This window comes from Hibiscus syriacus, unplaced genomic scaffold (genome assembly GCF_006381635.1).
Source record: "Hibiscus syriacus cultivar Baekdansim isolate YM2019G1 unplaced genomic scaffold, ASM638163v2 tig00111644_pilon, whole genome shotgun sequence".
NCBI classification, from domain to species: domain Eukaryota; kingdom Viridiplantae; phylum Streptophyta; class Magnoliopsida; order Malvales; family Malvaceae; genus Hibiscus; species Hibiscus syriacus.
Window position 1 is genome coordinate 567229 of NW_024063144.1, and position 12024 is coordinate 579252.

Below are 12024 nucleotides of genomic sequence, written 5' to 3' on the forward strand. Positions count from 1 at the left end.
ATCTTTACATTTTTATGTTTATAGTTTCAATCTTACATCTTTGCATTTTTATGTTTATAGTTTCAATCTTACATCATGCATTTGCATTTTGTTTCAAACTATTTTACATGCATTAATCGTACATTATGGGGACTTTGAGGAAGTGTTTCTAATGGTAATTGTATTCATACAGTATTGAAAATGGAAGCAAAATTTGAGGAAATGAAGAAAGAACTGGAAGAGAGTTTGCAAAAGATGCAAGCAGAGTGGGAGATTAAAATAGAGCAGTCACAAAAGGCTACCATTGATCGTATCTTGCAAAACCAAGATGACCTGATTAATCAAATTGTAATAAAGCTTAATGAACATAACCAAGAAAGAGGCAAAGAGAAAATTTCCTTGACCCTAGAAGCTTATGAATGTGTAATGACACATGCTAATTCACAAAGACTTGTTTCACCCGACAAACTTCCAAGTCATCCAGTGAGCTTCTCTGCCAGTAAAAATCAAGCCACAGTGTTAAAACCTCAGGATAATTCTACTTATCATAACATATCCGCTCCTGAGGTGATGAGAAGAACCACGAATGAAATTTCTACACGTGTGAATAGAATTTAAAAACTCCAAGAGTAACTTGTCAAGATTCATGATCGAGCAAAGAAGTTTCAGAACGAGTCAATGGAACATATAACCAAATTGATGGACATGGTGAATGTTATGATTCATGGAGAAGAGCCACTAGAGGATCTCATTTTGGATGGGACTATGAATGCTAGTGTTGAAACTTTGATTGTAGAAGGTTCCATTGGGCCCACAATGAATGAAGAGCTAACAAGAGATAAAGTTTCCCTTGGGAAAGTTGAGTCTTACTCAAAGAAGAGGGGCATAGAAGAGGACCAAATGTTGATCAAGAAAGCTAAGAATGATCAATCTCTCATGATTAGTGGTTCTAACCTTTTATAATCATCCATTTAAGACAATCAAGTTCTATCTATAAATCCATCACCAAATAATATCTCATCAGGGGGATTACATGAGAAGAAAATACTCACAGCCGGATTGGTTACACCGGAATATATCCAACCACAGTGGCCCCCGAATGAGAAATGGACCTATAAGGTGATTCCTTGGATAAACCAGAACGGAACCCCAGATTGTTCATTTAAGGTTCCTAGCAACTTTGAGGATCCTGTAGAGCAAGCAATTCAAAGGTGCAAAGTAAAAGAGAAAGGGGTTAAGGTAAAAAAATCGAAAGTTGTTGCTTCAACAAAGATTAATGCAGTCAATTTCTATGAAGAACACAGGGCACAAGAGGATGAGAAAGGAAAATAAAGCAAAAGGGCTTCCATGAATATAATACGAGACTGGCTTGTGGGTTAAAGAATGAATGGGGCAGATGCAGCCTTGAAGACATCTCAAACACCTATATCAGATTTCTTGAAGGTAAGTGGGCTTTTGGGAAATTTAGGAGGCTTGACGAATGTTACGCCAATCACAACAGCAATATGTGTTCAGAATCCAGCCAAAACTATCATCTCCAAGGAAAATCGTTTCGGATCTAAATTTGGGCCTAATTTCCAATCAGAGAAGAAAAACTGATGAATAACAAGAAATTGGGATTTTACGAAGAAGCTGCTCAGGAGAAAACAGAAATTTGTGCATCCGAGGGTACATAAAAAGGAGTCATGACAAGTAAAATGGTCGAGAAATGGGGAGCAAATGAGGATAAAGATCCTGGTCCTACCACACACCCAACATTCTAAGAGTAATGGGCAGTTAGATAAATAAGTGAAAGTTGTTATCTTCTACAGTTGCATTTCATTTTCAACATCTTGTTTGAATATGTTTTTTGTTTCTTTCTCTGACTTTTGTATAATAAATAAATTTGTTTTGTTTTTATGGTTATGAGCAAGGAATCAAATTTTAATCTTGAAGTTTTTTTAGTATCAAGTAAATTAAATATTCTTTTATTTTCTCAAGAATCGTAGATCTTTGGTAAGTGGTAAAATTAGACCTTTCACATCCCATTCAATGCCAGAAATACAATTACATGATCTATTATGGGTCCTTACCAACACCTGACCCTACATTTATCCGAGACTCTGAAGTAATGTCTCTACCTGTTTTTGAGATACCAAATCTAGATGTTTACCTTCTTGGGAAGAGTTGATTGGGTTTTCACCATATACACGACTTCAAAAGTCACACATTTATCCTTCATACTGGTGAAACCTCAGAACTCAAAAGAACCAAACTTTCAATTATCTGTGAATCTTCTTACAAGAAGAAACGAGATGGGGCGTCATGGACTAACTTGTCAAAGAGAATTTTGAGTAATTGGGGTATGCTCAAAGGAAAAAGAAAAAAAAGAAAAAAAAGAAAAAAAAGGATTAAAATAATTATATCATGCATTAATTACATTATTTTCATGTAAGTAAAAGTTAATCCTGAATATTCATCCCTTGGGGATACCTTTTTCTTACATAGAATTCTGTGCATGAAATGATGAACGACATTCTTTCATTTATCCCTTCGCAAAAAGAGAAAAATATATATCTTTTGTTATCCCCATTTGAGCCTGAATGATTTTTCTTCTGATTCAACCATAACCAAGGATCCCTTTCCACATTGGGGGGCAAGGTGAAAGATATCTACTCACAGGAATAAAGATTGTCAATCAAGTTACGAAGGCAAATCTCCATAAAGTAAAGAGAGTTTTGAACCACAAGGCAAGTCAAATATGATGTGCTTGAAGATCAAATCCAGTCAAGAATAACAAATGCTAGAGTAAAAGGAGGTACTCAAAGCAATTGAAGTCTTATACTCATCCATCAAAGAAAAAAAATGAAAGGAAAAAAAGAAAAGAAAAGAAAAGAAAAAAGAAAGAAAGAAAAAGAAAAGAAAAGAAATAAAAGAAATAAAAGAAATAAAAGAAAAAAGAAAAAAAAAAAAAAGAAATGAAATTGAATCAAGATGAATGATTCATTGAACCTTAAAACTAGGTTGATCAAGCTCAAAGATTCATATTCAACAAGAAGCGCAAGAAATGCTGGAGATATAACAAAATTGACAGTCTAGAGGGATCCATAAAAAGAAATGATGAAATACAAGTAGCAAAGCAGATCCAAGTCAAACAAGGCAAGATTAAATGCATCAGAATGAATTGATCTTTGGTTCAATTACCCTTAAATACTTGTTTGGGCCTTTTTATCCGTTTCTTTCATAACCATGAGCCATAGCCTACGTTACATCCCTGAAAAGTCCATTCTAATCGTACATGGATTTCTAAGTAAAAGAGACTATCTTCAGATTTTATTATGCTTCTCAAGATTAATTTTTATTTACAAAAAATAGTTTTTAAAAAATATTTATTGCATGATATTATAAAAGGGGGTTCAAGATATAAATTTTGAATAATGTCTTGAAACCAAAGGAGGATTCAAGTTGAAAACTTGAAAAGACGGCTCGAATATTGAATGGTGCAACAACAACATAAGAGATGATCTTAAATTCTTGATGAAGAACCACGCATACCAAAGATGTTCCTGAGAGTCTGGAACCAAGAAGTATCTCTACAGGATGAGCATAACAATCATTTCTTCAAGATTATTGAATGCTCAAAAGGACATATATGCTGGACCAACTTGAGAGACCTTATTTTACCATAATCAACCTACACCTTAAATTAGTCAATAATTTTGACACTTGCCATAGGACTATGATTTTTGAACGATTTAAAATAGTATTTTATTTATTTGATATTCATTAAACTCATTGTTTATGATTTGATTCAATTGTGAACCTGGAAGAATCAATACTTTACAAAATTCTTTCATTCTTTGATAAAGAAAGGAGGAGAAACATTTTCAAACAGGACAGTCTCAAATTGAAAAAGGTTCTTGAAGCAAGTTGAGGCCTATTCTACCTCTATTGTAGAAAAAGAGTGAGCGGTGCCAGAATGATGAAGCACTTCTTGAGAGCAAGTGGTCTGAAAGATCAACAGGCTAGAGGAGAGAACTTGTAACACTCTCTTATGACATTATCAACAACCTGATAAGAAGAGGATGATTGTCTCATTCAAAAAAAGGTCACATATCTCAGTGCATAACAAAAAGGCAAGAATGCAACAGTAAAGCAGAAGGTGACCACCTTACTCAGAAGAAGCACATATCTCAGTCATTTCTGTTAAAAAGATTGATCACTTCTTAAGTTTGTGATAACATGAAGATAATCCTTCGAAGTTACTTGACAACACTATTGTTTAGTAACACCAGAATGAGAGCATTCAAGATAAACATATTTGAGCACAAATAGAGCCACAATGATCTACAAATGGGGCATTATCAAAGTTGTACCTCGTGGGAATCATGATATTCAAATTCAGTGGACATTGAGAGTAAACCTTTTGACTTGAATGTTGGATGTATTTTTGAAGGTCCATATAATCCATGTGGGGCATTTTGAAGGCTCACATCAGCATGAAAAAGACAGAAGTAATCCATGTGGGGCATTTTAAAGGCTCACACTAGCATGAAAAGGTTGGGATATTTTGAAAGTCCATTTCAACTAGAAATAAAATGTTAGGTATTTTGAAGACCCATTTCAGACAAAAACAATAATTCATGTGGGTCATTTCGAAAGTTCATATTGAAGGCTCATATCAACAAGAAACAATTTTGAAAGCATTTTGAATTTGCATTATTCTGGTAATTTGATGCTAGCAGTTAAAGTATCCCACTTGCGGTCTCACTGAGCTTTGTTCTTAAGTGACGTCCTACAAAAGCTCCAAACACTATGCAAAGAGCATCACAGATTGAGAAATCTGAGCAAAAGCTACAGGAAATGATGAATGTGTTGTCAAATGCTTTACGAACCAGTGATTATGGTACTGAACCAATGTTGCGATCATATGATGTTTCTATTTGTGGACTCAAGATGAAGTTTATCTTCTTCAACCCCAAGGTTAGAAGTGAGATATGATGAAGATTTCTTTCCACGAAAGAGGTGATAAAATCGCAACAGCAAGAGACTAGTGGTATCAACTAAGGTTGAAAGATGGGTTAATGTTAAAAATGAGCCTCATTTGATGTTTGACTAGATGTGGTGACATGAAAATTTGGATAGGTCATCCTGATGTCGAGTTTCAAGAGTCAAATCAGAATTGACGCAACTCTCCCTTTGATCTTTACGGAGTTTGGCATAGTCATACGCATAATCTCTGAAAATAGGGCAACACAATCATATTTTTGATCGTAGTAAGAAGTTGAGAAAGAAAATGTTTTCTCCGAAATGAAGACAAAAAACGAAGACGATAAGAAGAGAGAAAAAGATTAGATGGATCTTCAAAAATGCAAGTTGGAAATTATGAGTTGCTAAATGAATATTTGAGTAGACTTTGGGAAGAAGTGATCAAGTAGAAGAAGACCGAGATGGCCACTTTAAAGTCAAATGAAGATTGCATCAATATTTTTTGCATTCATAAGAACATCATTTGCATATAAAAAAGTCATGCATTACATGTTGCATTCATATTTCATGCATCAAAGCATATATTTTTACAGATTTTCCAAGAAAAGAAGAGAAGAAAAAGATAAAATTCAAGCCTTGAATGAAGGAAAATATATTTCGATTGGCAGAACCTCAAGAATTGAGGATCCCAATCCAAGAAGAATCATTACTTTGATGTGGGGTCACATTACCCAAACAACATGATGTTTTCAAAAGATTTTTTAAGAAATTAAGCATGATTTTCAGGGGTTCTTTGATGACAAGCTTGAGAAACCATCGTGGTATGTAGGGGTTTCTTGATGATAAGCTTGAAGGACCATCGTTATATGTAGGGGTTTCTTGATGATAAGCTTGAAGGACCATCATGATATGTAGGGGTTCTTTGATGACAAGCTTGAGAAACCATCGTGATATGTAGGGGTTTCTTGATGACAAGTTTGAGGGACCATCGTGATATGTAGGGGTTCTTTGGTGACAATTAAGAAACTGAGCCTTTGGGGGTTTCTTGATTTTTAAGTCCTTTGGGCCATCCATAAGACCTTTAGTGCAGGATGTTTTCAAATGAGATCTAAGAAATTGAACATTCGGGGGTTTCTTTATTTTTAAGTCCTTCGGGCCATCCATAAGACCTTTAGTGCATGATGTTTTCAAATGAGATCTAAGAAACTGAGCCTTCGAGGTTTTTTTGATTTTTTAAGTCATTCGGGCCATCTGTAAGACCTTCAGTGCAGGATGTTTTCAAATGAGATCTAAGAAACTGAGCATTCGGGGGTTTCTTGATTTTTTAATTCCTTCGGGCCATCCATAAGACCCAAACAACAGGATGTTTTCAAATGAGATTTTAAGAAACTAAGCCTTCAGGGGTTTCTTGATTTTTAAATCATTCAGGTCATCTGTAAGTCTTTCGAGCATGATGTGTAAATCTTCCGTGTCATATGTAAGCCTTTCGAGCAAGATGATAAGTCTTTCAGGACATCCGTAAGACCTCCAATGCTAGATGTTTTCAACATTTCAAGACATTTCGAATCAGCGATGAACCTCAAAATAAAAAAAAGAATCAGACAAAAACTGGTTGTCTTTTTCATCTTTGCCCTATTCTTCTTAACACAAGAATGTGAAAAGAGGGGCAGCTGTAGACACCCATTTTTTGATCGGGATTAAAAAATATATATTATATTATGTATTATTATTATATTTATTATTATTAATAGAATTATAATACATGTTTGCAGGTCCAACAACTCAGCATACCAATTACAAATTACAAAGCTTAGTAGGCCTTCAGATCCAATAAATCAGTCTACTACAAGGTTCTAACCCAGTTAAAGCCCTTCCTGAGTTCAACCCGGATCTGACCCAGACTTGAATCAACCCAGATCTGATCCATTTTATATTAGGGTTTTCTAACCCTAATCCCCTAAGCCATTACTGTCGCTAGCCAACCAATTACCGCAACAGTGAACGCCGAGCACCGAACCGACGAGCCACTATACCAACAACAACCACAGAGCATCATCACTTACTTCAAAAATCATGAAACAAAGAAGACATTATCATCCAAATCATACATCCACTAAACAGATTTTAAAATTTCAGAAATTAGGTATTCTTACCTAATATACCCTACCACCATACGTATATCAGTGGAAAATCCATCAAAACAGCAACCAAAATTCCATTATAAAAATATGAAAAACAAATGAGGTTTTCGAACAGAAAAGATAAAAGAGAGAAAAGAGGAGAAGAACATACCTCGATCTAAGCTCATCAGAGTCGAAATATCACCGGTTGTCTCATTTTTCGAAAAGTATATTGATAGATCTAGTGGGATAGGATCAGTTTGAGATTATAAAAAGACTAGATCTTGGTTGGGGGTCTTGAAAGGTTTCGATTTAGGGTGTTTTCACCTCTCCGGCCGTCATGCGTCGCTGTGGAACCCGCCGTAGGTTCTATCGGCCACTGTGGCCGATCTCTCTTCAAAAGTAGAGAGTTGAGAGAATTTGGGAGTCTCTCTCTCCTCCATTTGTTTTGAAACCGAATAAATGAAATGATTAGCCAATTTTGGCTTTAATTTGGGCCTTTTATAATTATATCAACGATGTCGTTTTATTAGGGACTTTCTGTGTATTTTTATCATGGTTAAATTTTGCTTTTGGGGTCTCCACGTTTGTTAAACTTTGTATTTTGGTCATTTAATATATGTTTTATTATTCCACTTTTGTTTCTTTTTTATTTTTTATTTTATTTCAGTCCTTATGATTTAGATATAATATTTATTCATATTTATACTTTGGATCTTTAATTGTATATTATTATATTATAAACCTTAATATTTATGAATATGTAAAATCGTTTATTTTATGTTTTAAATCATATGTTTTGCACCGAGTTCATTTAATTCATTATATTTAATATCTATAAGGTTTGGGTTAATCTCATTTGGACCCCTTCTTATTTTACAATATCCTATTTTAGTCCTTAAATCAAATTTATGCATATTAGATTTTGCATTTTGAACTATTTTGTGTTATGTTTTGGTTCTATATGTTTGTAATATATTTTTGAGTAAATTATTATTGTGTTAATTCTTAATTAATAAATTTAGTCCTGATCTGTGTATATTTTGGTATAATATATGGTTTTAGTTTTTTTTAGACTCATGTCTGTAATTTAATAATTATTAATGTTTATAATTTGATTTTTTTAACTTATTTAATTTTTGTTTTGGTCCTTTAATTTTCTATTTTTACTATTTTAATCTTTTAACTATCTATTTCATTATTTTAGTACCTTAAGTTTTTGTTTGTGATATTTTGATAATTTAAATTTTATACTTTTTTTATTTAATCCCTAAGTTTCTATTTTTACTATATTGATATTTTAAGTTTATTGAGGTAAATTGAAAAACGATTTTCTTTAAATTGCTAATTAGAAACAAATTAATTAAATTTCAATAAATGAATCATAGTTTAATTTTATATTTGATTCATGATTTCCACCATTTACGACAACATGTAAGCGACACAATACTAATTTTGGGCGTTGTGGGGGTGCTAATCCTTCCCCATGAATAACCGACTCCCGAACCCGTTTTAATCGAATTTTTGGTAAACGCAGACAAACTTTCGTCTTAAAAAATGATTTTTCTTAAAATTATTTTTAAAAGACGCTTTTTTAAGTATTCGACCTACCTAATCCAAAGGCCGATGGAGACTCTTTCCAATTTAATCCAAATTAATTTAAAATCAACCATTCTCCAAATTTAAAGTCGTAACTGGTTTTTAAACAATTAAACGATTGTTCCGCCCGAAAAACGGTTACGACAATTAGGTTTAAACTTTGGCCAAAAAAAGTTAATTTTCTTCTTCCAAGTTAATTTTAAAAATATAGTTGATTTTATTTTTCATTTCATTAAATTATTTTTTCCCTAAATATTCTATAATTGCGTTTCTTTTCATAACTTCATAACCATCGAGGCTCTAAATCTTTTAAACATTCTCTCTCTCAAAATCTTGTAAAATTCTCTAATTATTTTTTATCACATTTCTTTATCTTCTTCAAACATTTTTTTAGGATTTCTTCCATATTTTTTGCTTCATTAAATTTGAGGTAATCGTGTAGGTTGATTGAATGAGCTTGGATTAGAGTTCACTTGGGTCGTGCCACACCATAAACCAGTGGCAAAATTTGGTGATAAAGTTTGGGGTAACTTAAAATTAAAAAGAAAAATAGAGGTTTAAACTGAAATTTTCAAAAATTTTGAAGGTTCAATTTATATATATATTTTTTTAAAAAGGGTATAACTAAAATTTTTGATATGGGAGATTTAATACAAATTTTTAAAAATTATGGAAGTGATTTAATTAAGAATACTAAAAAATGTAAAAATTAATACGAATTTCTAAAAGTTTTGTGGGATCAAATTAAATATAATTTTAAAGGTCTAAACTATAATTTTTCAAAATCTCCATTTTCTTCTGCCACTGCCATAAACAAATGCAGTGAGTGATAGATTGAAGTGAAGCAGACAGAGACAATTACCCCTGAAAATTTTAAATTAATATATATATTTTAGATATTTTATTTATATTTTTAATTAATAATTTATTTTTATCTCTTAGAATTTTATAAATTTACCTACTACTAAACTTAAAAAAAATCATTCATATAAGATATGACGTCTGTTCCTAAACAAATGAAAGAAACAACAAGAATGCATGATCAAGAACGAATGCAAGATTTTATGTTAGAGAGGCAATTTGTACTTTTAAAATTCTATGAGACGAATATAAACTTATAAAATTTTAAAAGGAGAAAACATATTTTTAATAAAAATATATATAAAATTTTAAAATATATGGTTATTCTATAATTTCATTGTTGACTAACCTACCCGCTCCCTCCGTAGATCCATGTGCATTTGGAACAGCCATCTCATGTGAATTTCTCATAGATTCTAATGCAATTATTAGATTCCACCAATAAGGAGGTTGGATTCCTCTGTTTATGTTAAATCTCTCTCCTTACTTTATATTATCTTCTGCAATCTCCTTTTGACGAAAAAGGAATCTGAATCAACAAGTTGGGTGGGAATCTTCAACAGCCTCCATTGTTGATTTCCTTTTTATTGTCATTTTCCACTAATAAATCGCTGCACTCTCACTCCTCATCATGATTAATGCACTAAATTGGTACGCGTGATTCTGATATGCCTTTTATTTTTCCTAAATCATGTGAATATATTATTAGATCGTTTTTCAATTTTCGTGTTTTAAGGTAAAAAGAAAAATATTAAACTAGACTATCATCTTAACATATCATACTATCTACAAACCAAGAGAAGCCTCCACTACGAACAAGAACGACACATATTTTTATACTAAGAAGTAAATTTATAAAATCATAACAGGGGACAAATTTATAAATATAAAAAATATTTAAAATATATAAGAATTGTGAATTGCATGTCTAGATCAATCATGAAGTGTAGCATGGAAATCACATGTAATGTGAACCACACATGTCTATTTACAATTGACACTCTTTACATATTAGTGAGATCAAATTTTACCAAATCCAAAGTGTGGATAAACCAAAATAAATTTTATTTATGCAAAAAATAACCTTAAAATAAATATCCTTAAACTGAAGTAATTGAAATTGTGTTTATAATAAATGAGTATTAAATACAAACTCCCACTAAAACCAAATATCCTTAAGTGATATTACACCCATATCAGTAGTGTGCTCATGAAAGACCTTGGGTGATAGTTCCTTAGTAAGCGCTCAATTATAAGTTTGTATCAACATGCTCTATAAACACATAATCACTCTGAATTTTCTTTAACAACCAGAAACATAATATCAATGTGTTTAGACTTTAAGGTGTTCCTGTTATATATATGAAATAAAGGACTGCAAGTTAGTTGTCACAAAATAACTCAAGTGGTCTTTCTTATCAATCTATAACTAGCTGTTAATGTGACAATTTTGCATTCATATTTCAATAAAATTGGAATCCATAAACCTGATGATATCTTACTTACTAGACATCCGATATGTGAGCATGTAACATTTTGTTCTTAAATGTATTGTATGAATCAATTTGGCTGCTATCCAACGATCCATAACCAAATTACTTATATATCTGCTTAATATCCTAAAATCATACGCTATGTCTGAATGCATATAAACTTGAGTATACACTAAATTCTTTATTTATTTTGAAGCATAAAGAACATTTTTGCATTTCCTTAGTTTCAATCATCCTTAGGGTATTGATCAAGACTAAACTTATTTCCTTTAGCAATTGATGAGTGCTTAATTTAATAATTATTTTATCATTAATTACTCCTTTATTTGTCAAATTATGTTGCTAAGTTGGGCAATTTCTAATATTTTATGTGCAGCACATTGGATTCCAGAAACTAAGCTAAAAAAGATGAATTCTGCAAGTTTTTATTTTCTAGACTCATGGCTGGACAAATGGGCATGATTTCGCTGACGTGGCGACAAGTCAACATCTTCTAGAAGGTTCAGTCAGCATTTTCGTGAAGATAGAAGACTCAGACGTAAATCCAAATGTGAATTTAGGATTTATATTTATTTTTGGGATTTATTTCAAACAATTATGGAATTATCCTTTCCAATTATCTTTTGTAATTTTAGGAATTTTCTTTGAATTATCTCTTAGAATTTTTAAGGTTTTTTAGGACTATAATACCCCCTTGGGTAAGCCTCAAAGGATGATTCAAATATCAAATTATTTTGTTTTTCTTTGCTCTTGTTTTTATAAAAGTTTTTATATTGTTAGTTTTTACTTTCAAGTTTTTATTTTACTTTTCTTTTAATGCTAAGTATGATTTCTATCATACTTAGCTAAGTTTTTCATAGCCAAAGGCTGAAGTGATGACTCAATTCCTATCGTGATAATTGAAAAGCACGTAATATCCTTAGGGTTACATTCTCATTTTTATGGAATCAAGGATTGGTAATAGACCATCCTTTTATAATCAAAAACATTTTCTTTTCAAAAAG